Raw genomic sequence first — 21,410 nt, 5'->3', positions numbered from 1 at the left:
ATTTGTTGTTTAATTTCTTGAGGGCCTCTGGCCTTATAAAAAGGATATAAAGACATGAGGACTGTGGAGTGAAGCCAGAAGGTGGCAGCAATGCAACATTGTGGATGCCGGCTGCCGTAAAACTCCAAAGAAGAAGAAGAGCCTCAGTCCTTGAGCTTGTCTAGCAGGTCTGAGATTCCTGCTTCCTGTGCAGACGATTCTGTGCGCGTTGTAGGGAAAATGAGCAGCCTAACCATGGACTGGGGAGACATTCAAGAGGGGAGATGGAAGAGACACATTGTTATTATTGGGGATGAGGGGAATAGACACAATTCTCTGTCGCGAGAATCGAGAGTCCCAAAGGCTCTGCTGCCTGCCTGGTGCCCGGGGTCAGGACATCTCGTCTGACCTGCAGAGAAACTTGGAGAGGAAGATCCGGCCATGATGGTCCACGTGAGTAGCAATTACATAGGTGAAACAAGGAAAGAGGGTCTGCTGAGGGTATTTGAGCAGCTAGGGACTCAATTAAAAAGCAGAGCCAAAAAGGTAATTAGCTCTCGGTTGCTGCCTGAGTCACAAGCAAATTAGCAGAGAGTCGAGAAGATCAAAGAAATGTCCGAGACACGACACTTGGAACACGTTAGGCTTGTCTTGGCGGAAAAAACAGATCCATTTCTGAAGACATGGATACCCTTTACTGAATTTTTACAAGAACAGAATGGTTAAACAAAAATGTAAATTTAAATCCGATGCCATGATGGGTGAAGGGGGGGGGGGGGGGGGGGGGGGGGGGTATATCTCCATCTTTTCTTTTCTTATTTCCTTTTCTTTCTTCCACACTGCTTTGGGGTCTTTTTCCTGCTATTTTCTACTTTATCTCTTCATCCCCCCCTTTTTTTTTCTTCTTTCCTTGTTTTCCTTTTTTTAAATTTTTTCTAAATTTAGGTTACAAGGTTAAAAATGAAGCTGTACAATAATTGGATAATTGTTATGCCGATCGTCTTATCCTTGTACAATTGCTAATAAAAAAACATTTTTTTTTTTAAAAGATCAAAGTGTTTTTCTGTTGCGGTGAAACGGGTTCTAGCTTTTACAACCTTGTTAGCCCGGAGGCTCATCTTGCTTAACTGGAGGCTCACCTGTCCCCCGCTGGATTAAGGAGGTGCTTTACAATTTAAAGCTTGAAAAACTTAGGTTCTCTCTCAAAGGCTCGACCAAGACATTCCTAGATACATGGAACCCTTTCTTGGAACTTGTTAACTCTCTCAACTTGTCCCCGGACTCGGAAGAGGACTGAGTGCTATCCACCATTGTTCTGCTCTACTGCAGCTGCTCTCCCCTTAACCCCTCCCACCTCCCCACACTTATTTATTTAATTACTTACTTATTTACTGTTATTGGTGACCCCCTTTTTTTAAATTTTAATTTATTTTTTATTTTTAGTACTTTTTGTTTTGTTTATCTTACCATATTTGTGTGGATGTGTATATATGTGAGTGTTGTTTCTCCCCGTTTGGTTCCGACCTGATTCGGGTGGGTTGAAGGTGGGTAAGGGTAAGGGCTTTGAGGGTCGCTTACATACTGTTGCACAATTATGCCTTGACTGTCACTGTCTGTTATCATTATATGTATGCAAATTGCTGTGAAATTCAAATAAAAAGATTTAAATCAAAGTGTTGAACGCATGGCTCAAAGATTGCTTTGAATTTGTAGGACATTGGCATCAATATTGGGGAAGGAGAGAGCTGTTATAAAGGGACTGATTCCACTTGAAACTGGCTGGGACCAGGTCCTGACAAACTGCATAAATCAGGCTCCAGATAGGGCTTTAAACTGTGGGGAGGGGGGAATCAACAGATTAGAAATGTATGGATGAACATAAAGGGAAGGAGAGCACAGGAGAGGTTACTGAAGTCTCTAGAATAAGTAATAGGAAGGAATGCTTTAAAAGGGATAAGTGTCTAAGGTCAGGTAAAATGAAGATCAATTGAGTAGAGGGGAGGTGAATAATGAACTAATGGTGTTCTATTTGAATGCACAAAGTACACAGGACAAGGTGGATGAACTTAAAGTTAGAAATGGGTAAGTACGACATTGTGGACATCACAGAGATATAGTTGAACGAGGATCAGAGCTGGGAACTGAACATCCAAGGATACAGATCTTATCAAAAAGGTAGACAGGTGGTGGTGGGATGGTTCTGCCGGTAATTAATGAAATTCAATAGGATCAGAAGATGTGGAATCCTTATGGATGGAGGTAAGAAACTGCAAGGGTAGAAATACCCTGATGGGAGTTATATACAGGTCTCTGAACAGTAGTCGGGATGTAAGGTACAAATTATATCAGGAAATAGAAAAGGCATGTAAGAAAGGCAATGTGGTCATGGGGATTTTCAATATGCAGGTAGACGGGGAAAATCAGGTTAGTACTAGTTCCAAAGAAAAGGAATTTGCAGCGTGCCTATGAGATGGCTTCTTAGAGCAACTTGTGGTTAAGCCTACCGGGGAAAGGCAATTCTGTATTTGGTGTTGTGTAACAAACCGGATTTGATTAGGGAGTTTAAGGTAAAGGAATCCCGCGGAGGTAGTGACCATAATATGATAAAATTCAACCTGGAGTTTGAGAGCGAGAAGATGAAATCAGATGTGTCGTTATTACTGTTGAGTAAATGTGACTACAGAGGCATGAGGGAGGAGTTGGCTAAAGTTGGTTGGATAGGGACCCTAGCAGGAATGAGGGTGGAGCAGCGATGTCAGGAGTTTCTGGGAGTAATTTGGAAGACGCAGGATCTTTTCATCCAGAAGAGGAAGAAAGATTCTAAGGAGAGAATGAGGCGACTGTGATTGACAAAGGAAGTCAAAGACAGCATAAAAGTAATAGAGAAGGCATATAATTTTGCAAAGATTAGCGAGAAGCTGGAGGATTGGGAAGCCCTTAGAAACCGACAGAAGGCGACTAAAAACGCAATAAGGAAGAAACGATGAAATATGAAAGTAAACTAGCCAATAACATAAAAGAGGATGCCAAAAGTTTCTTCAAATATCTCAAAAGAGAGGGACGTTGGATTACTGGAAAATTACACTGGATAAGTAGTAATGGGGAATAAAGAAATGGGATACATGTGCAATATATAAGGAGAGGTTGGACAAACTTGGATTGATTTCTCTGGAATGTTAAAGGTTGGTGGGAAATCTGATAGAAGTATATAAAGTTATGAGAGGCATAGATAGAGTAGACAGTCAGAATCTTTTTCCAAAAAATGTCAAAGACTAGAGGGCACAGCTTTAAGGTGAAATGGGCAAAGTTTCAGGAAGTTGTTCAGGGCAATTTTTTATTTTTTTTACACACAAAGCGAATGGTGCCTGACACTCACTTTTAGGGATAGTGATGGTGGCAGATATACTGTAATAATGGCATTTAGGAGGCTTTTAGAAAAGTACATGGAAATACAAGGAATGGAGGGATATGGACATGCAGGCGGAGGAGATTAGTTTAACTTGGCATCTTGCTCGGCATAGGGACTGTTCCTATGATGCACTACTCTATGTTGTGCTCTATGCCCTTCTGCCCACCGAGTACACGTGACCAGCGATCACCCGCACACTACTACTATCCTACACGTTTGGAGCAATTTATAGGAGTCAATTAACCTACAAACCTGCTTATCTTTGGAATGTGGGAGGAAACTAGAGCTAATGGAGAAAACCCAGGCAGACACAGGGAAAACGTACAAGCTCCAAACAAACAGCACCTGTAGTCCGGACCGAATCCAGGTCCCTGGTGCTGTAAGACAGCAACTCTACCATTGCCCCTAAGTCCGTCCATTCTTTGTCCATTTATTTTCCGTATTGGTATATGAACCATAATTATTCACATACACGAATACACTGACCAACAAGTCAACCAAGTCAAGTCAAGTCAAGTCAAGTCAAGTTTATTTGTCACATACACATACGAGATGTGCAGTGAAATGAAAGTGGCAATGCTCACGGACTTTTGTGCAAAAGACAACAACAAAACAACCAAACAAATTATAAACACAATCATAACACACATATTCTTATTCATAATAAATAATGGAAGGAAAAACACCAATTTACAGTAGCCAACTTCCTCCAGTACTGAAGAATGAAACTTCTTCTTCTTGTTGTTGCGTATGGCGCGCACAGGCTAAAGTTGTAGGACAACTTGTTCAATGTGATCCTATTTGATTGTGCATGTTTGCCATGTGGGTTTCTCCAAGATTATCTGGTTTCCTCCCGAATCCCAGAGGCATTTTGGTTGGCAGGTTACTTGGTCACTGTAAATTACTTCAGGTGTGTGGTGAATGGTACAATCTGTTGCTGGGAATGTGGGGGAGAATAGAAAAATAGTATTAATATAGGGTTAATGGAAATGCGACAGAGTTGCTGGGTTGAAGGGCCTGTTTCCATGCTGCATCTCACAACGCCACTCTCCATCATCTGCACATATAAGAAAGGTTTCGACCTGAAACATCACTTATTCCTTCTCTCCAGAGATGCTGCCTGTCCCGCTGAGTTACTCCAACGTTTTGTGTCCGTCTTCCACATAATAAATACTGGGAGGTTTTTATGCCTTTCAACATCTTGCAGATATCACACCATAGTTATGCCACACAACACCTGACAAGTGTACTTTTAGTTACCATTGTGACCCCACATTGGACCACAATGTCAGTGCAGTCAGACTAAAGCTCTGGAGAGGTGACTCCCCAGTGTTGGGCACTGTACTGTGACTGGGGGCACAACTGCTGATGTGGAGCCCAACACTCTTTCCTGTGTCAGAAAGGACTTCATGCAAAGCCAAGTGGAGCTGCCCCATAGAGTCACAGAGACATAGAGCTTGGAAAAAGGCCCTTCGGCCCATCGGTCATACTGACCATCAACCACCCATATTACCCAAATCTTATATTAGCCCCACTTAATTCCCACCACGCTGCAGTCAACTCACCCCAAGCACTTACACACAGGGGGCAAATTATTGTGGCCAATTATCCTACCAACCTGCTTAGTGAAATGAGAGGAAACAGGAGCACCTGAAGGGAACCAACATGGTTACAGGTAGGAACATGCAAGCTCCACACAGACAGCACTTGAGGTTGAGATTGAACCCATGTCTCCGGGACAGAGGCTCTACCAGCTGCGACACCCTCAGCCACTTTAAGAATGCCGACTCCTTCAAGCTCTTTGAGAGTTTTCACTGTGTGGAGATTGCCCCACCAGCTGCCCTCAGTGAGGATGGATTATCTTTATATCCAAACATGGAAAAACTGCAAGTTCAGGAGATAACTGCTGGGTGCCCACTGTAGAGTGAGGAGTAACTACTGGGCACTGGCTGTGAGGATGAGGGGACAGTTTTAGTTTAGTTTACTTTAGTTTAGAGATACAGCGCTGAAACAGACCCTTCAGCCCACCGAGTCCGTGCCGACCAGCGATCCCCACATATTAACACTATCCGACACACACTAGGGCCAATTTACAATTATACCAAGCCAAATAACATACAAACCCGTACGTTATTGTAGTGTGGGAGGAAACCGGAGTACCCAGAGAAAACCCACGCAGGTCACGTGGAAATGTACAAACTACACACAGGCAGCACCCGAAGTCAGAATTGAACCCAGGTCTCTGGTGCTGGAAGGCAGCAACTCTACCGCTGTGCCACTGTGCCTGCTGGATGCTGGCTGTGGGGTGAGTGAGGGGGTGGTGCAGTTTGTTTTGTGGGATGCACTACCAGAGGCCACTCACTTGCCCGTGGCCGTGTGGCATTATTTATGCCATTGAGCTTCCCGTGTACATGTGACGGTGTTTGCGTGTTATAGGTGCAGAGCACAAGGTCCAAGGAAGTTCCCACAAGAATGTAACCTTCTCACCGACTCCTGGAAACCTCTGGGCGGTGAAGGCTCGATGTGAGGATTGGGGGCATTCGGGATGGGATTGGGAGCAATCCAAAGTCCTGCAATAGCGGAGGAAAGAGCGTGCCACCTCACGAACTGCCCACCCAGCCACCCCATCAGAGATCCGTGTGGACAAGTTGGGCCCGTTTCTACTCGGTATGACTCTATGAATCTATGGGGATCTGCACATTCACTACCATGTTACTGTAATTGGCTAATGGTGGAACTGATAATGTCATTAATAGCCAGGGAATGTCAGCATGCTCTCTACTGTGCACCTGTAGAATTTAGAGAGACCTCCTTGACATACCGACTCTCTGTAATCTTCTCAGGAAGTAGAGGCGCTGATGTGCTTTCTTTATAATTGCATCAGTGTTCTCGGACCAGGAGAGATCTTCAAAGTTGTGCACGCCCAGGAATTTGAAGCTCTTGACCCTTTCCACCATTGACCCGTTGATATAAACGGGACTGTGGGTCCCCATCCTACCCCTTCCAAAGTCCACAATCAGTTCCTTGGTTTTGCTGGTGTTGAGGGCCAGGTTATTGTGCTGACGCCATTTGGTCAGTCAGTTGATCTCTCTTCTATACTCCGACTCGTCCCCATCAGTGATACGTCCCACAACTGTGGTGTCATCATGAACTTGATGACGGCGTTCGCACTATGACTGGCTACGCAGTCATGAGTATAGAGTGAGTACAGCAGGGGGCTGAGCACGCAGCCTTGAGGTCCCTTGCTGATTGTTATCGAGGCTGACACCTTTCCACCAATTTGAACTCGAAGAAGCTGAGATGTTGCCTGTCCCGCTGAGTTACTCCAGCATTTTGTACCTATCTTAGGGCAGACAGCATCCATCTCAGCATCGTCTACAGTCTGAAGAATGGTCTCAACTCGAAACGTCACCTAGTCCTTCTCTCCAGAAATGCTGCCTGTCTCAAGCCCTGTCTGCACCAGTCCCTCAGTTCACATCCCGGGCTAATGAGCCAGCCAGATACCAGACCAATTGGATTTCCAAACAATCGATGTCGGATTATTAGAGTTTTACTTATCGTGATTTATTTCATGTTAAATCCTGAAAGTGAAGCAAGCAAACTACAAACGAGCAACAATTAGCATGATGAATGGTGCACGGAGCCGCAGCAACCAGATCCAGGATGTATGACACCATCAAACTATCATTTATTTTGTTTAGTTTAGTTTATGATTGTCAGGTGTACCGAGGTAGAGAGATAAGTGTCTTTATTGCGTGCTATCCAGTCAGTGAAAAGACTATACATGATTACAATCAAGCTGTCCACAGTGTACAGATACAGGATAAAGGAAATAAGTTCAAAGGACTAAGGTTAAAGGTTATTTTATTGGTTGCATACACCTAGGTGTAGTGAAATGCTTCTTGCCAATGCAGCACATAAAGAAAGAATACGGACATAACAGTAATAAAGAAATTTAAACATAAAAACATCTCCCCACAATGGTTCCCATTATGAGGGAAGGTACAATGTCCAGTCCCCATCCCATGTCCACCCATAGTCGGGCTTATTGAGGCCTTCACAGTTGCCTTTACGGAGGCCCGATGTTCCAGGTCGTTCTCACCGGGTGATGGTGCTCCGGCGTCGGGAGAATTCTCTCAGCGGCATGGGACACCTGGAATGGCCGCTTTCCTTACCGGAGACCACGGCTTCCAAAGCCAACAAGGCCGCGCCGGACGGAGCTCCACCACTGGCGATCTCGGCGAGAGATCCCAGGCTCCCGATGTTAAAGTCAGCGCCGCCGCCCGCGGCTGGCCGCTCCACAGTCCCGCAGCTCCGCAATGTTTTTCTTGGCGGTCTCAGCATACCAGAGTTCCAGCGCGGCAATAGCGCTCCAGCGCTGCGCCGCCGCCGAAGCCGAGGTTCCGGCCGGTCCCCTCAGGAAACGCCACTCCAGACCTGCTGGTAGGCCGCGGGGACGGGTCGAAAGTGCAGCCCGGAAAAAGCTGCTTCTCCGACCAGGTAGGGACCCTAAAAAAAGAGTTTCCCCCTTCCTCCCCCACCCCACCCCCTACATAAAAAAACTAGAGCTCCAAAAACAAAACACTAAAACTCACTAAATATTTAAAAAAAGAGTGAAAAACGAATAGCTGCAGGCTGGGCAGCCATACCATACAGGACAGCACCCTCTCCAAGCAGGAACTGTGATTTGATATTATAATCAGTAATCTGAGGGGGCAGATAAAATAATGTTTAGTGCAAGATAAAGTCCAGTAAAGTCCGATTAAAGATAGTCTGAAGGTCTCCAATGAGGTAGTTGCTAGGTCAGGACTGCTCTCTAGTTGGTGATAGGATGATTCCGTTGCTGATAACAGCTGGAAACATCTGATAACGACTTAGAGGTAATCAATTGCAGAGGAACAATTTCCTTGATTCCCTCTTGCAACTCATGTGCAGTATGATTTAACTGGATAGCACGCAAACAAGGTTTCTCACTTAATCTCAGGACATGTAGCAATAATAAACCAATACTAAATCCAATTCCAGCTGTGCCACATTCTGAAAAAGGGGTCATTGACCCATTTCTGAGAGCTACTCCGTACTGCAAAAGTCCACTCTCGGTCCAAATAAACTCTTTCATGCAATTAGCACACCATGTCAATAACCATTATAAATTAGTAACCATTCTACAAGCAGAGCACGCCATTTTTATCTCCAGTGGTGCACGTAAATGTATGTTGTAACATGGGTATAGTAGCTAGCTGGTCTTCTCCAAGGCAGTAGGGGTCAAAATGCTTTTCGGGGCTTATCATGAGTTATTATTTGGCAGATCATTCTTGTTGCTGCCTGTAAGGGTTGTGTTGCAGACGAGCACATTCAGGAGGTTTGTAAAGAAATCCATAAACTCCCCAAAGTACGATTTCGGAAGTGATGAAGATAGTGATGAAGCTGGTGAGCGTGCTGTTAAAGGGAATTATCAGTTTGCGTTGAATGAGAGCCATCACGCGAAAGTTGCCGTGACCATCGGAGGTGTCACAGTGCCAGTAATTGTAGATTCTGGTAGCGACTTAGAAGTAATCAATTGCAGAGGAACAATTGACATCACTTTGGGAATGCTTGAAAAAGCAGAAAATCAAGTGCTCGTCAAGGAGGTGCAGTAGGAAGTTATATCCGTACACCACAACTAAACCATTGCAGACCATTGGATGTTTCACGGCTAAAGTAAAAGTCGGAGATAGAAAAACTGAAGCAGAATTCGTGGTGATAGAGGAGAAGGGAGAACCTCTGCTGAGTAGAAATACAGCTCGAGAGGTGGGAGTGCTTCACATCAGAGTGCATGTCAATTCAATACAGTCATATGATGACATGAGGCAGGAATTTCATTCAGTATTCCAAGGGGTCGGAAAGGCCGGCAAGTGAAGTTAGCCATTGATGAAAATGTCAAGCCGATAGCTCAACCGGTGCGGAGAACGCCATTTGGACCGTGGAAAAGTAGCTAAAATCAAGGCGTTGATTGATCAGGACATTATTGAACCAGTTGAACGTTCGACACCATGGGTGAGTCCAGTTGTGATTGTGCCGAAACCCAATGATGACATTAGACTGTGCGTTGACACGAGGAGCCAATGAGGCAATAATCAGAGAAAGACACACAATTCCTACGGTTGATGAGGTGCTACAAGAGTTATCAACCAGTAAAGTGTTTTTCAAAATTGATCTCAAGTGGGGATATCATCAGTTGGAATTACATCCAGAGTCAAGAGAGGTGACAACATTCGTCACTCACTGCGGAATGTACCGATACAAAAGACTGATGTTTGGAATCAATGCTGCTCCCGAGATCTATCAGTACGAAATCCACAGAGTGAGTCAAGGTGTGCCAGGAGTAGTAAACATATCAGATGGCATCATCGTCCATGCATCAATTCGTGAAGAGCATGACAGGAGATTGAAGCTAGTGTTGACTAAACTTCAAGAAGCAGGTCTCACTGGGAATGAAGACAAGTTCAAGTTTGGCGTCTCTGAGATGGATTTCATGGGACACAGACTCACAAGTGAAGGGCTGAACCTAGAAGCACTGGGACTAGTGTGGGCCTGTGAAAGGTTCCATGCGTACTTGTATGCCATTGAATTTGAACTTGTTACAGATTCACAAGCCGTTGGAAGTTATCTATTCGACAAGGTCTAAGCCATGTGCCAGAATAGAACGTTGGGTGCTGAGACTCCAACAGTACAAGTACAAAGTAGTCCACATTGCTGGGAATGCAAACATCGCCGACACGCTGTCGAGACTGTTGATGGATGAACAGCTGGAAGCAACATCCACGCTAGAGAGGGAAGCAGAGAACTTTGTGCGCTTTGTCGCAATTCAGTCAACGCCAGGAGCCTTGCCAACAATGGAAGTTAAAATGGAATCAGAACATGATCCTGAACTCAAAGATATCAGAGAACATATTCACAGTGGGCAATAGGGTCAATGCCCTTACAAAGCTTATGTTCCCATAAAATATTAATTTTGTGTAATTGGTCAGTGCGTGCTGAGAGGTAGCAGATTGGTGATCCTGCAGGCACTACGACCAAGGATGCGACTGACACTTGAATGCAATATTTATGCTCTAAATTGGATTAGCTATGAATAAGGTTAGGCTAAATTATATTCCTAATGCCATTCCACAATAGAGCCAGGTGCAGCACATGAATGATCTTAGTATGTTCATGTATGGAAATCAGATTATAATCAAGCACTTAGCCCATGTTGACCAACCTGGTTCCCACTGCACACCTGACCTGCACACCTGACCTCATTACTCCTGACCGTGACTCCAGTTCCATACCTTCTCACATTAATGACCGTGAGTCCAGCCTTACACCTGGCCCCCTATTCTACCCTGATCATAGCTGCTTACCTGCTTAGGTTCCCAGTGCTGAACACTCCCAGTGTCCCAGCTTTGACTGCACACCAAGTACCATTCCAGACCTTGACTCTGGATGCACACATGGCCTTGCTCCTAGCCCCTCTGCACTGACAATATATCTGGCCCACACATAAAGCCCCATATCTGATCCCCTGGACAACCTATTACATTCAAGTGCACAGGTGCTTATCTAATACGGTAATATTTTATGTGGCACTTCATGGACCAAATTTTTTGTAACAAAATTTGCTACATCCATTGACTTCCTTGTTATCTAACATGCTAGTTACTTTGTCAAAGAAGTCATCAATTGGTTGAACACAACTTCTCATCGAGAAAATTATACTCACTCAGCTGTATAAGCATTCTGTTACCATTTCCTTCATTTTCCCAACAAACTGTCCTGAAGTCATTTTCACCCTCAATATTTTCAATAATTTGCTGTCTTCCTCTCAGCTGGGACTTTTCCCAAATGCAAAGTCCAATAACTATATATTTAAGCAATAATATTCTATTTAATGTGATCTTGAGAGTACATACTATTTTCTGTGGTATTCATAACACAACAATTATAAAATTATAATTAACAATCATAAGCATCTGCAGTTCCTTCTTAAACAATTATAAAAAGATCTTTGTTTTGATTGCACCCACCAACATGCATACATTATTGCATTACAATTAATATGTACCGAGGGCAAATTTTTGTTCCAATGCTCCCCATTCCCAATTACTTTTACATTGAAGTGATTGAAATCCAAGTGAAGTTTAAATGGCATCAGAAAAATAAAACCTCCGGAATGGATGATATTCAGTACGTGGTTGGTTGGAGTCAGTATCAGCACAATTACTATATTAAAATTTGAACCTTCAGATGTCCTGGTTCAAGCTAAAAGTAAAGACAAATAATAACCTCCTCACACATTTCCCTGCAAGTATCTCTGTCACTCCTTTAAAATATGTCCCTTCTTTGATCAAGCTCTTAAATATCACATCTGAATCAGTTTCCATCTGATTATACTCCTTGAGGATGTTCATCTACGTGTTCAATTAATAAAACAATGAGATTGGGGACATTTCTATTCAACCTGTCAAAGATTTGGGGTGGGGGGGGGTTTAGAAATAGTCAGTGAGGTAAACAAACATAATAGTTGAGTAGCAAATGACAATAGTACTAACTTCCCAATATTTCACTGAAGGAAATAATGGGTTATCGGGACTGTATGTTGTGACAGACAGCATGACACCTTGCATGTCATTTTAATATTACACTTATCCCATCCCCCTGGATATTCCAGATTAATAAATTAAGGTTTTGTCAACTAATTACAAATCAGGCTAATTACAAATCAATAACATTAGCCAACTCCGAAACACGAAGAGCTGAGCATTGGGATCCAGACATCATGGACAACTGGCTTCAGTTCCCCGCTCACATCTAGCAGAGTTCTCCGTCTGAACCAGGGGCCGCGGAGTGTTTTTGAAAGTGGGGGGGGGGCTGAGTGATCACTGATCACTGGCCTTGGGGTACCCAGCGAGGGAGGGTGTGAAAGGGGGATTCCCTCCCCTCCCACGGTAGGGACTTTTTGAAATTGTGGGTGGTGGGTGAATGGAACAAGCTGCCAGAGGAGGTAGTTGAGGCAGGGACTATCCTAACATTTGAGAAACAGTTAGACTGATACATGGATAGGACAGGTTTGGAGGGATATGGGCCAAAGCAGCTAGTGTAGCTGCGACATGTTGGCGGGTGTGGGCAAGTTGGGCCGAAGGGCCTGTTTTCACACTGTATCACTCTATGACTACATTATACCTCCACCATGTATAAATGCTTCAAAATCAAGTGGTCGAGTTTTATTGCTATACACTCAAGCATAGAAACATAGAAAATAGGTGCAGGAATAGGCCACTCGGCCCCTCAAGCCAGCACTGCCATTCAATATGATCATGGTTGTTCGTCTAAAATCAGTACCTGTTTCCTGTTTTGCCCCATATCCCTTGATTACGCTAGCACCAAGAGCTAAATGTAACTCTCTCTTGAAAACATTCAGTGAATTGGCCTCCACTGCCTTCTGTGGCAGAGAATTCCACAGATTCACAACTCTCTGTGTGAAGAAAGTTTGTCCTCATCTCAGTCCTAACTGGCCTACCCCTTATTCTTGAACTGCGTGATCCCTGGTTCTAAACTTCCCCAACATCGGGAACATTTTTCCTGCAGTTACAGTGAGTGAAAATAGTAAGATTAAACGAGAACTTACCAGTTTGAAGTTTGATCTGTATTTTATGAGGAGTTACGGTGAGGGATTTCGTGAAGAACCCCGCTTCCACGCATGCGTGTCATTCTTCAAAGCAGCGGTGTGAGGTCACAGGAACCTATAATGATCTAACATAGTAAGATTATCAAAGAGATACCAGATTTTGATATGATCATAAGAGGGTGGGAGCGGAGGGCACGAAATCCCTCACCGTAACTCCTCATAAAATACAGATCAAACTTCAAACTGGTAAGTTCTCGTTTAATCTTACTATTTTACTTCGGAGTCACGTGAGTGACTTCGTGAAGATTTCAAAGCTCTGTGACCTCATGCCGTGGAACGAGTCCATGCTTCACAACTGCCTTGGGTATTGGGAGAGAGCATCATTAGTAATTTTAAAACACAATTATACAAAGAGTTATGTGGTATAATGAAAAAATTATATAACATTTTTTAAAATTTGAGAATCATAGCCCTGTAACCTTTCGGGCAATTATTTTGTTGGACATAAAATGTCTTCTTAATACAAATGATGGCTCCAAAATTTAACTGGTTTATTATAAAAACCTGTGGAAAAACCCTTTTTGAATGACCATCCTGCCATTCTGAGGATTTGGTCTGTGGGTACCTGTACAAATTTTTGCTGCGGATGTTGCTGCAGCCCTGGTGGAATGAGAGTTAAAACATTAGTGTCATTTTTAGGACCTATTTGAGCCACCTAATATAGTTTGAGTCGTGACCCTTTCATGCGGTTTCTTTTAAGAGATAAACAACTCCATTTTCTGACCTCGAATGTTCTTAGTATATTCCATATATTGTTAGATGTGTCTTGCTATACACCGTCGTTTGCCATATGGGTGTACCATAAATTCAAACACTTGACCTGAGGAAACCCGATCTGTTTTCTTTTATTAAATCCTGTATGACAACACCAGTTTCTCGGTGAGATGATCAGGGAGTCCAGGCTCAGTTTGCTTAATGGCTGGACTTGTTGTGCGGTAAATAACACCATGAGCATAACCATCTTCCTGGTCTGTTACTGAAGTGACAACGCTGTTATGAGCTACAAGCTCCTCAGCATGTTGAGAAACGACACCCACGTCCCAGATTTCGGAGTACCTGGTTTTCTTACCGGGGTGCGTTCCCACCGCGTGCCGCTCCGTTCCTTGTGATAGGTAATTGGAGAGTGCACTTGTGGCACTATTGATGGCACTGTAGCTCCATCGATTATCATAATGGAGGCTTGTAAAAATTCCAATACGGCCAGAATGTTCTTGGCCTTTTGGTCGAGGTTGTTGTCCAAGCAGTATATGCCCCATTTCTTGATGTCCAAAGGTACTGCTTCCGTGTTGACAGTCTTAGTGCAGATGAGATGAGATTCATCGTCCTGTCTGACAGTCCAATGCCGTGCAGTGGGTCTTTAGCCTCTATAAATCCATAGTCTTATGGCATGGATGACAGCCTCCAGTCACTGGAAAATTAATAATTTTTTTTTTTTTTTTTTTTTTTTTTTTTTTTTTTTTTTTTTGGCTATGTTCAATAGGGAACATGGTTCTAAACCATCCCCTGTATGACCGAATACCATGATTTAGAAGGTCAGTCGGAACTCTGAGAATTCCAGATGCCGAGTGTAGTTGAATTATCCCTAGTACCCCATTGATGGGGCCGAACGGGGGAAAAACATCACCCTATGGCTTTGTTACATAACAATGCCAAGCTGGTTTTAGAATTTTAGTAAATAATCTTGGAGCTAATGATTGCCCCTATTGTAAGCTCTATTGCCAAAGTTCCTCTTTTGAGTCAATGCCTGCCATATAGAAAACCCGCAGCTGACACCAAGTCTTATCAAGAAAAAAGAGTATCCATCTTAAAATGAATATCTAGAACAAATGTGTTTAGGGTTAAAATCAATGATAATCCTGCAACCCTACTCTATTTATTTTTAATAAATATGTTTGATACAATTCTAATGTTCCATGAAAAGTATGCTCAATCACATCTTTTGTGTACAATTTTTGTAGACCATGTGGGTTTTAGATTGTTTATGTAAGGACAAAATGCCCTTCTGGTGTATGTTGTACTGTGGTTATTGGAATGAGTAAATCTTATCAGATAACCCTGAATACTGCTGAGATTATATGAATCTGTAGTGATTATATACCATACATAACTGTGGTGTTGTAACCTCCCCTACCATCATAGGTCCCTATTTTAAAACAGAAGAAAACCCCACCCACCTACCTCCATGGTTACCGGTGGTTGTGTTTTCCTTGGTTTATTTGACAAAGGAGGTTCTGGTTTGATATCTCTTGTTCGGGGTTGTGTGGGAGGTTGAGGTTCCCGCATCTTCCAGGGTGGCCGCCCTGGCCATACCCTAAAAAAGGATCCTGCGGGTTATTGATTTCTAGCACTGCCACTGGTATGAGCCACATTATTTATGGCGTTGCCTGTGGCCGGTATCATGCTCCAAAATAGGCCCTTGCGCTGGCCTTGATGAGCCCCAGTGTCTTGGCTTTGTCCACTCACGGTTCTTTGTTTGCAAATGGTAGCATTTTTTGGGGTCCCAGTGCTGGCTGAATGGCCGCCTTCCATGTGTAGTTCAGATCATATTGCATATTACTAAACAGAGCTAGTGCGTCTTGATGGTCTTTGGTTACCTACGTTTAGTCCAGGGTGCGGGTGTATTCTATGATGCCTTCCGTCAATCCCTTTAAGGTTCTCTGGATCTTGAGGTCCTGGTTCCTGATGTTCGTCCCCATATGCTGCCAAATGCATTGGTTTACACTGGGCACCCGTAATGCCTCACCGTTGCCAGGTGGCAGATGTCTGGCCAGTGTCTGTAAATTTTTTCCCTGTTGGCGTTTGTGGCCAGACATATAGTAATACTATTGCCATCCTGGATCCAAGTCTACCCATGTTTGACTTGGTTAAAGTAATCAGCCACCATGTCCAGCAGAGTCCCTGCTGTGTTAGGATCATGGGATGCTGTATTACCAGGCTCTGGCCCATCAGGGTCCTGCCTACTCTTTTTTATAGAGTTAGAGATCTCTAGGGTCCCGCACGGGGTACCCATGTGGGGCTTAACTGCTGCCCACTTGTCTTTTGTTCTGCGGACCCCTCTTGCAAGTCAACCCAGAACTGACCCACAGTGCTCCCCTCTGATGGGGTAGAAACATTGTGCAGCCCTCAAAGAGGTACTGCTGTGGGTTATCACGTTGGAGCAAGGCTCCATACACCGCTTCTTCCCGCTCCAGCCCTCTCGGGCGCTGGTTGCCGGCGGTTTTATGCAAAGTCGGACCCTTCTCAGTCCACTACCCCCGTACTGACGGTACTGGTCCCTTGCGGTCGTTGCAGCCGGTCAACCCCACTCTAACGCCCTCAATTCTGGGCACTCCTACTTATATGGTCCTTAGCTAAGGAACATATAAGACATTAAAACTGATGATAACAGCTATTATAGATTTTATTTAATATATGGTCCCTAGATAAGGGACGTATCAGATATTAAACTGATAAGAACAGATACTACACTAGGTCTTAGCCAAAAGGCCTAGAAGCGATCATTGTAACTAAAACCCTGGTACTCACATACTGGTCCCTTGTAGTAGATTGCAGCCAGACAACTGCCAAGTCCTTTGCTGCTGAAAAATGAATTTTCTCACCGTGCTGGAGCGAAGTTGGGCACAGGTGTTTTCCTCCTCCGGGAATCGATGTGCCCATGCTGCTCCTGCCGTTGCCAGCTCCTGCCGTTGCCAGCTCCTCCTGCCGTTGCCAGCTCCTGCCGCAACCTGCGCTCCTGCAGCTGTCAGTGCTCCTGCAGCTGCCGGCTGCCACTGCTGCTGCCCGTACTCCTGCAGCTGCCCGCACTCCTGCAGCTGCCCGTACTCCCGCAGCTGCCGGCTGCCACTGCTGCCGCTGCCGACTGCCGCTGCTGCTGCTGCCGCTGCCGCTCCTCCGCGGTTCTCCCGCCGGCCTTCTGCAGCTTACATGGACCCGGTCCATGTCTGCACCTAGAAGGTAAGTTGAAGGAAACGCAGGGTCTCTTACCTGCTGTTCCCGACTTTCCTTCTCCCGCTGGTGACCGTCGTTCCCTCCGTTGCGGGTTGGAGCCGCTCGGACCAAACCCCGGTGTTCACGGGCCTGGTCCTTCGCGGCAGTTCCGCAGCCGGTAACCCCGGCTGTTCCTATCCTGGTGCCTACCTTTTGAAGAAGGTTTTCGTCCCCAACGTCCCGTTCCGACTCCATAAGTGCCGCTGCACTCGCTGAGCGTTTCGAGCCCCGGTACCGCTGGTCCGTGCTGTCTGTCCCGCAGCCTCTGCGCTGGCTGCTAGCGACTGGTCCCAAGTCAGTCTCGCTTGAGACTGGCATACGGGACCTCTTTACTTTGCTTCCCGCCCGGCCGAGAGGTGAATTTTGCCGGTGCGGGAGCAAAGTCGGGCTCAGGTTGTTCCCCTCCAGGGAACTCGTGCTGTTGCTGCTGCCGGCTGCTCGCCCTCCACGGGTCTCCCCGCCAGCTTTCCGCAGCCACCTAAAAGTAAGTAGTAAAAGAGGGAAACGCAGAGTCTCTTACCTGCTGTTCCCGACTTTCAAATTCTCCCGCTTGGGGAACGCCGTTCCCCCTGTGTGACTCGTTGCAATGCGTGTAGCGATATGATACGCATGCGTGGAAGCGGGGTTCTTCACGAAGTCACTCACGTGACTCCGAAGTAAAATCTAGCAGGCCAGCAGGATGCTTTCTCCAACCACCCCCATTTGAAGGACACTATTTTCCACCGCTTCTACCCAGTGCTTGGTACCTACTTCCAGCAGCCACTGGCTGTCCTCCAGGATGCACCAAGCCACAGCCTGGTCCATGCCGGTCGCCAGGGCGAATTCGGCACAGAGACTCTCACGGCAGCGGCGTAACGCTTCTGACGAACGCCCGGGACTCTTGCACTGAGGCTGCTCCATGGCCGGAGCTGCAGCGAGCGACTCGCCAGCCCGGCAAGCACTCGCCAGCCCCGGCTCCCCGTCCACATCTGACCCCACCACTCCATCCCTCCCTCCGCCCCGGCTCTCCAACACCCGCGGCCCATGCAGTTGATATTAGTTTGGAAATTCTCGTTGATCATAGAATGTCTCACGACAGAGCATGAGAAATTCTGTGATCAGTGTGAGAGTGAGAATTGACGAAAGGCGTAATTCTCACGCTCAATGCATGAGAATTGGCAGCTCTGCTGTACACCTATATCCCTCTGCTCTAACACTCCCCAGGGCCTTACCATTCACTGTGAAGGTCCTGACCTGGTTTGACTTCCCAAAATTAAACCTTGCATCAAACTCCACTTGCCCAGCAGATCATGATCCTGCTGTAATTTCTGATGACCATCTTCACTGTCTGCAATACCACTTACTTTGGTGTCATCTGCAAATTTCCTTCACAAAACAGTCCAAATAGAAGTCCACCAACCATCCTCTTTAAAATAACAAGGAAAATGTCCAGAACATTTGGCTCAGTTGCAACAGTTGACTCTCGAACACGGACATGGGGGTAGAATTGCAATATTTTCAGTTCTTTGCTTGAAATAATATTCACTACTGTTAGCAGGAGCCTGCTCTAATATTGCAATGGGAATGCAGTATGTAATGTAGAGCCTGGGGAAGCACTGTAATTAAAACGATTAAAAATGATTTATGAATCAATTTATGAATCATTTTAATCTGAAGCCAGGTAAACTAAGGTAAAGTTGTGTAACTTTGCATTGAACCAATATCTAGCATTGGAGTGTTCAAGAGGATGCAAGCTGCCCAGGTGGAATATGAGGTGCTGTTCCTCCAATTTCCGGTGTTGCTCACTCTGGCAATGGAGGAGACCCAGGACAGAGAGGTCGGATTGGGAATGGGAGGGGGAGTTGAAGTGCTGAGCCACCGGGAGTTCAGGTAGGTTATTGCGGACTGAGCGGAGGTGTTCGGCGAAATGATCGCCCAACCGCCGCTTAGTCTCTCCGATGTAAATCAGCTGACATCTAGAGCAGCGGATGCAGTAGATGAGGTTGGAGGAGATACAGGTGAACCTTTGTCGCACCTGGAACGACTGCTTGGGACCTTGAATGGAGTCGATGGGGGAGGTGAAGGGACAGGTGTTGCATTTCTTGTGGTTGCAACTGAAAGTGCCCAGGGAGTGGGTGGTACGGGAGGGAAGGGAAGAATTGACAAGGGAGTTGCGGAGGGAGCGGTCTTTGCAGAAGGCAGACATGGGGGGAGATGGGAAGATGTGGCGAGTGGTGGGGTCACGTTGGAGGTGGCGGAAATGGCGGAGGATTATGTGTTGTATTTGCCGGCTGGTGGGGTGAAAGGTAAGGACCAGGGAGACTCTGCCCTTGTTGCGAGTGCGGGGATGGGGAGAGAGAGCAGTGTTGCGAGGTATGGATGAGACCCTGGTGCGAGCCTCATCTATGGTGGAGGAGGGGAATCCCCGTTCCCTGAAGAACGAGGACATTTCCGATGCCCTGGTATGGAACGTCTCATCCTGGGAACAGATGCGGCGTAGGCGGAGGAATTGGGAGTAGGGGATGGAGTCCTTACAGGAAGCAGGGTGGGAAGACGTGTAATCCAGATAGCCATGTGAGTCAGTTGGTTTGTAGTGTATGTCGGTCAGAAGTCTGTCCCCTGCGATGGAGATGGTGAGGTCAAGGAATGGTAGGGAAGTGTCGGAAATGGTCCAGGTGTATTGGAGTGCCGGATGGAAGTTGGTGGTGAAGTGGATGAAGTCAGTCAGTTGTGTGTAGGTGCAGGAGGTGGCCCCAAAGCAGTCATCAATGTAACGGAGGTAGAGGTCGGGGATGGGGCCCTGGTACGTATTGAACAAGGATTGTTCAACGTACCCGACAAAGAGGCAGGCGTAGCTGGGGCCCATGCGTGTGCCCATAACTACGCCTTGTGTTTGGAGGAAATGGGAGGAGTCAAATGTAAAGTTGTTGAGGGTGAGGACCAACTCCGCTAGGCGGAGGAGAGTGTCAGTGGCTGGGTATAGGTTGCTCCTCTGGTCGAGGAAGAACCGGAGGGCTTTGAGGCCATCTAGCATTGGAATGTTCAGTCACTTTGTGTGTGAAAGTATGGGTTGTGGTTTTATTGCCATCCTTTCAAAAGGGAACTCAGTTGATTTGATTAATAATCTAGAACATCTAACAATAAAATGGGCAAGAATGCAGCCAAATGAGGTCTGCATTTATGGCAACAAGAAACAAGTTGGTGCTTGTATTCTGAAATGAGCTGATTCAGAAGCATTCCTAGGCAGAGGTGTATCTGACCTTTATGAAATAATTGGCTGTGCAATGGAATCGGTACATAACAACATGCAGGCCCTGGCAGGAAAGCAGGCTGTTCCATGTAAGAGCATGCACAAGCATCTCTCCCATAGACAAGGGAATCAGAGTGAATCTGCAAAGTATGATGAATGGTCTGCACCCATTGTGCCAAAGTGATGCAACAGGATTTGTGGAGACTGCAAGGTGATTATTAATGGAGTCTCATCCCTGAAGCAGCATCTGATTCCCAGTTTTGCTCCCCGTTCATGGTTGGATTTAAGGCATATTATTATCACGTGTACTGAGGTACAGGTGCACAACCTTTTATCCGGTGTTCCGGAAACCGAAAACCTCCGAAAACCGGCCATTTTTTCCAGGATGTCATCGGCACACGAAAGCTCGCGTTTGGTGCCAAACTTGACCCGAAACAACCCACGGTCAACCCAGGTCTATACTACTGTAGCGGCTGCCTCCTCCCCGGAGACTGGGGAGACACTTAAACATCTGTAAATCATTGCTTAAATGTTAGTCAGTTAGTTTGGAGGGCTTTTATGTGAAAGGGGGTTGAAGGGGTAAACTTTAATTCTTAGTCCCCTACCTGGTCGGAGAGACGGGGAGCGGTCAATGCCTTACCGGGTCGCCGTGCAGTAAGCTCCGCAGCGCTGTGGCCGCCAGCTGGCGGCGCCGGTTGTAGCTCCGACCCCGGCAACTCTACCCCTGGCTGCGAGGCGCTCCAAATCCACCGCCGCCCGCGGCCGGACGCCCCCCACCCCAGCTCCGCAAATGTTGGGAGTCGGCGGCGTCGCAGCGCTGGGATACCAGCGGGGAGTGGGCAATGCCTTACCGGGTTGCTGTGCGGTAAGCTCCAGGGCGCGGAGGCCGCCTTCTCCCAACATTCGCGGAGCTGGGGCCGCGGGCGGCGCTGGATTTGGAGTGCCTCGCAGCCAGGGGTAGAGTTGCCGCGGTCGGAGCTACAACCGGCGCCGCCCGCGGCCGGACGGAGCCCCCAGCTCCGCGATGTTGGGAGTCGCCGACCAGGTAGGGGACTAAGAATTAAAGTTTCCCCCTTCACCCACCCACCCCACCACCA

General features: G+C 46.3%; 1 pseudogene; it reads right to left on the bottom strand.

The window, feature by feature from the left end:
* Positions 1–16,427: 16,427 nt before the first annotated feature.
* Positions 16,428–16,595, bottom strand: LOC129706023 (U2 spliceosomal RNA; annotated as a pseudogene).
* Positions 16,596–21,410: the final 4,815 nt, after the last annotated feature.

The sequence above is a fragment of the Leucoraja erinacea genome, chromosome 18 (genome assembly GCF_028641065.1).
Source record: "Leucoraja erinacea ecotype New England chromosome 18, Leri_hhj_1, whole genome shotgun sequence".
NCBI lineage: Eukaryota > Metazoa > Chordata > Chondrichthyes > Rajiformes > Rajidae > Leucoraja > Leucoraja erinaceus.
Note: the sequence above shows the minus strand (reverse complement) of the source record. Positions and strands in the feature narration are given on the sequence as shown.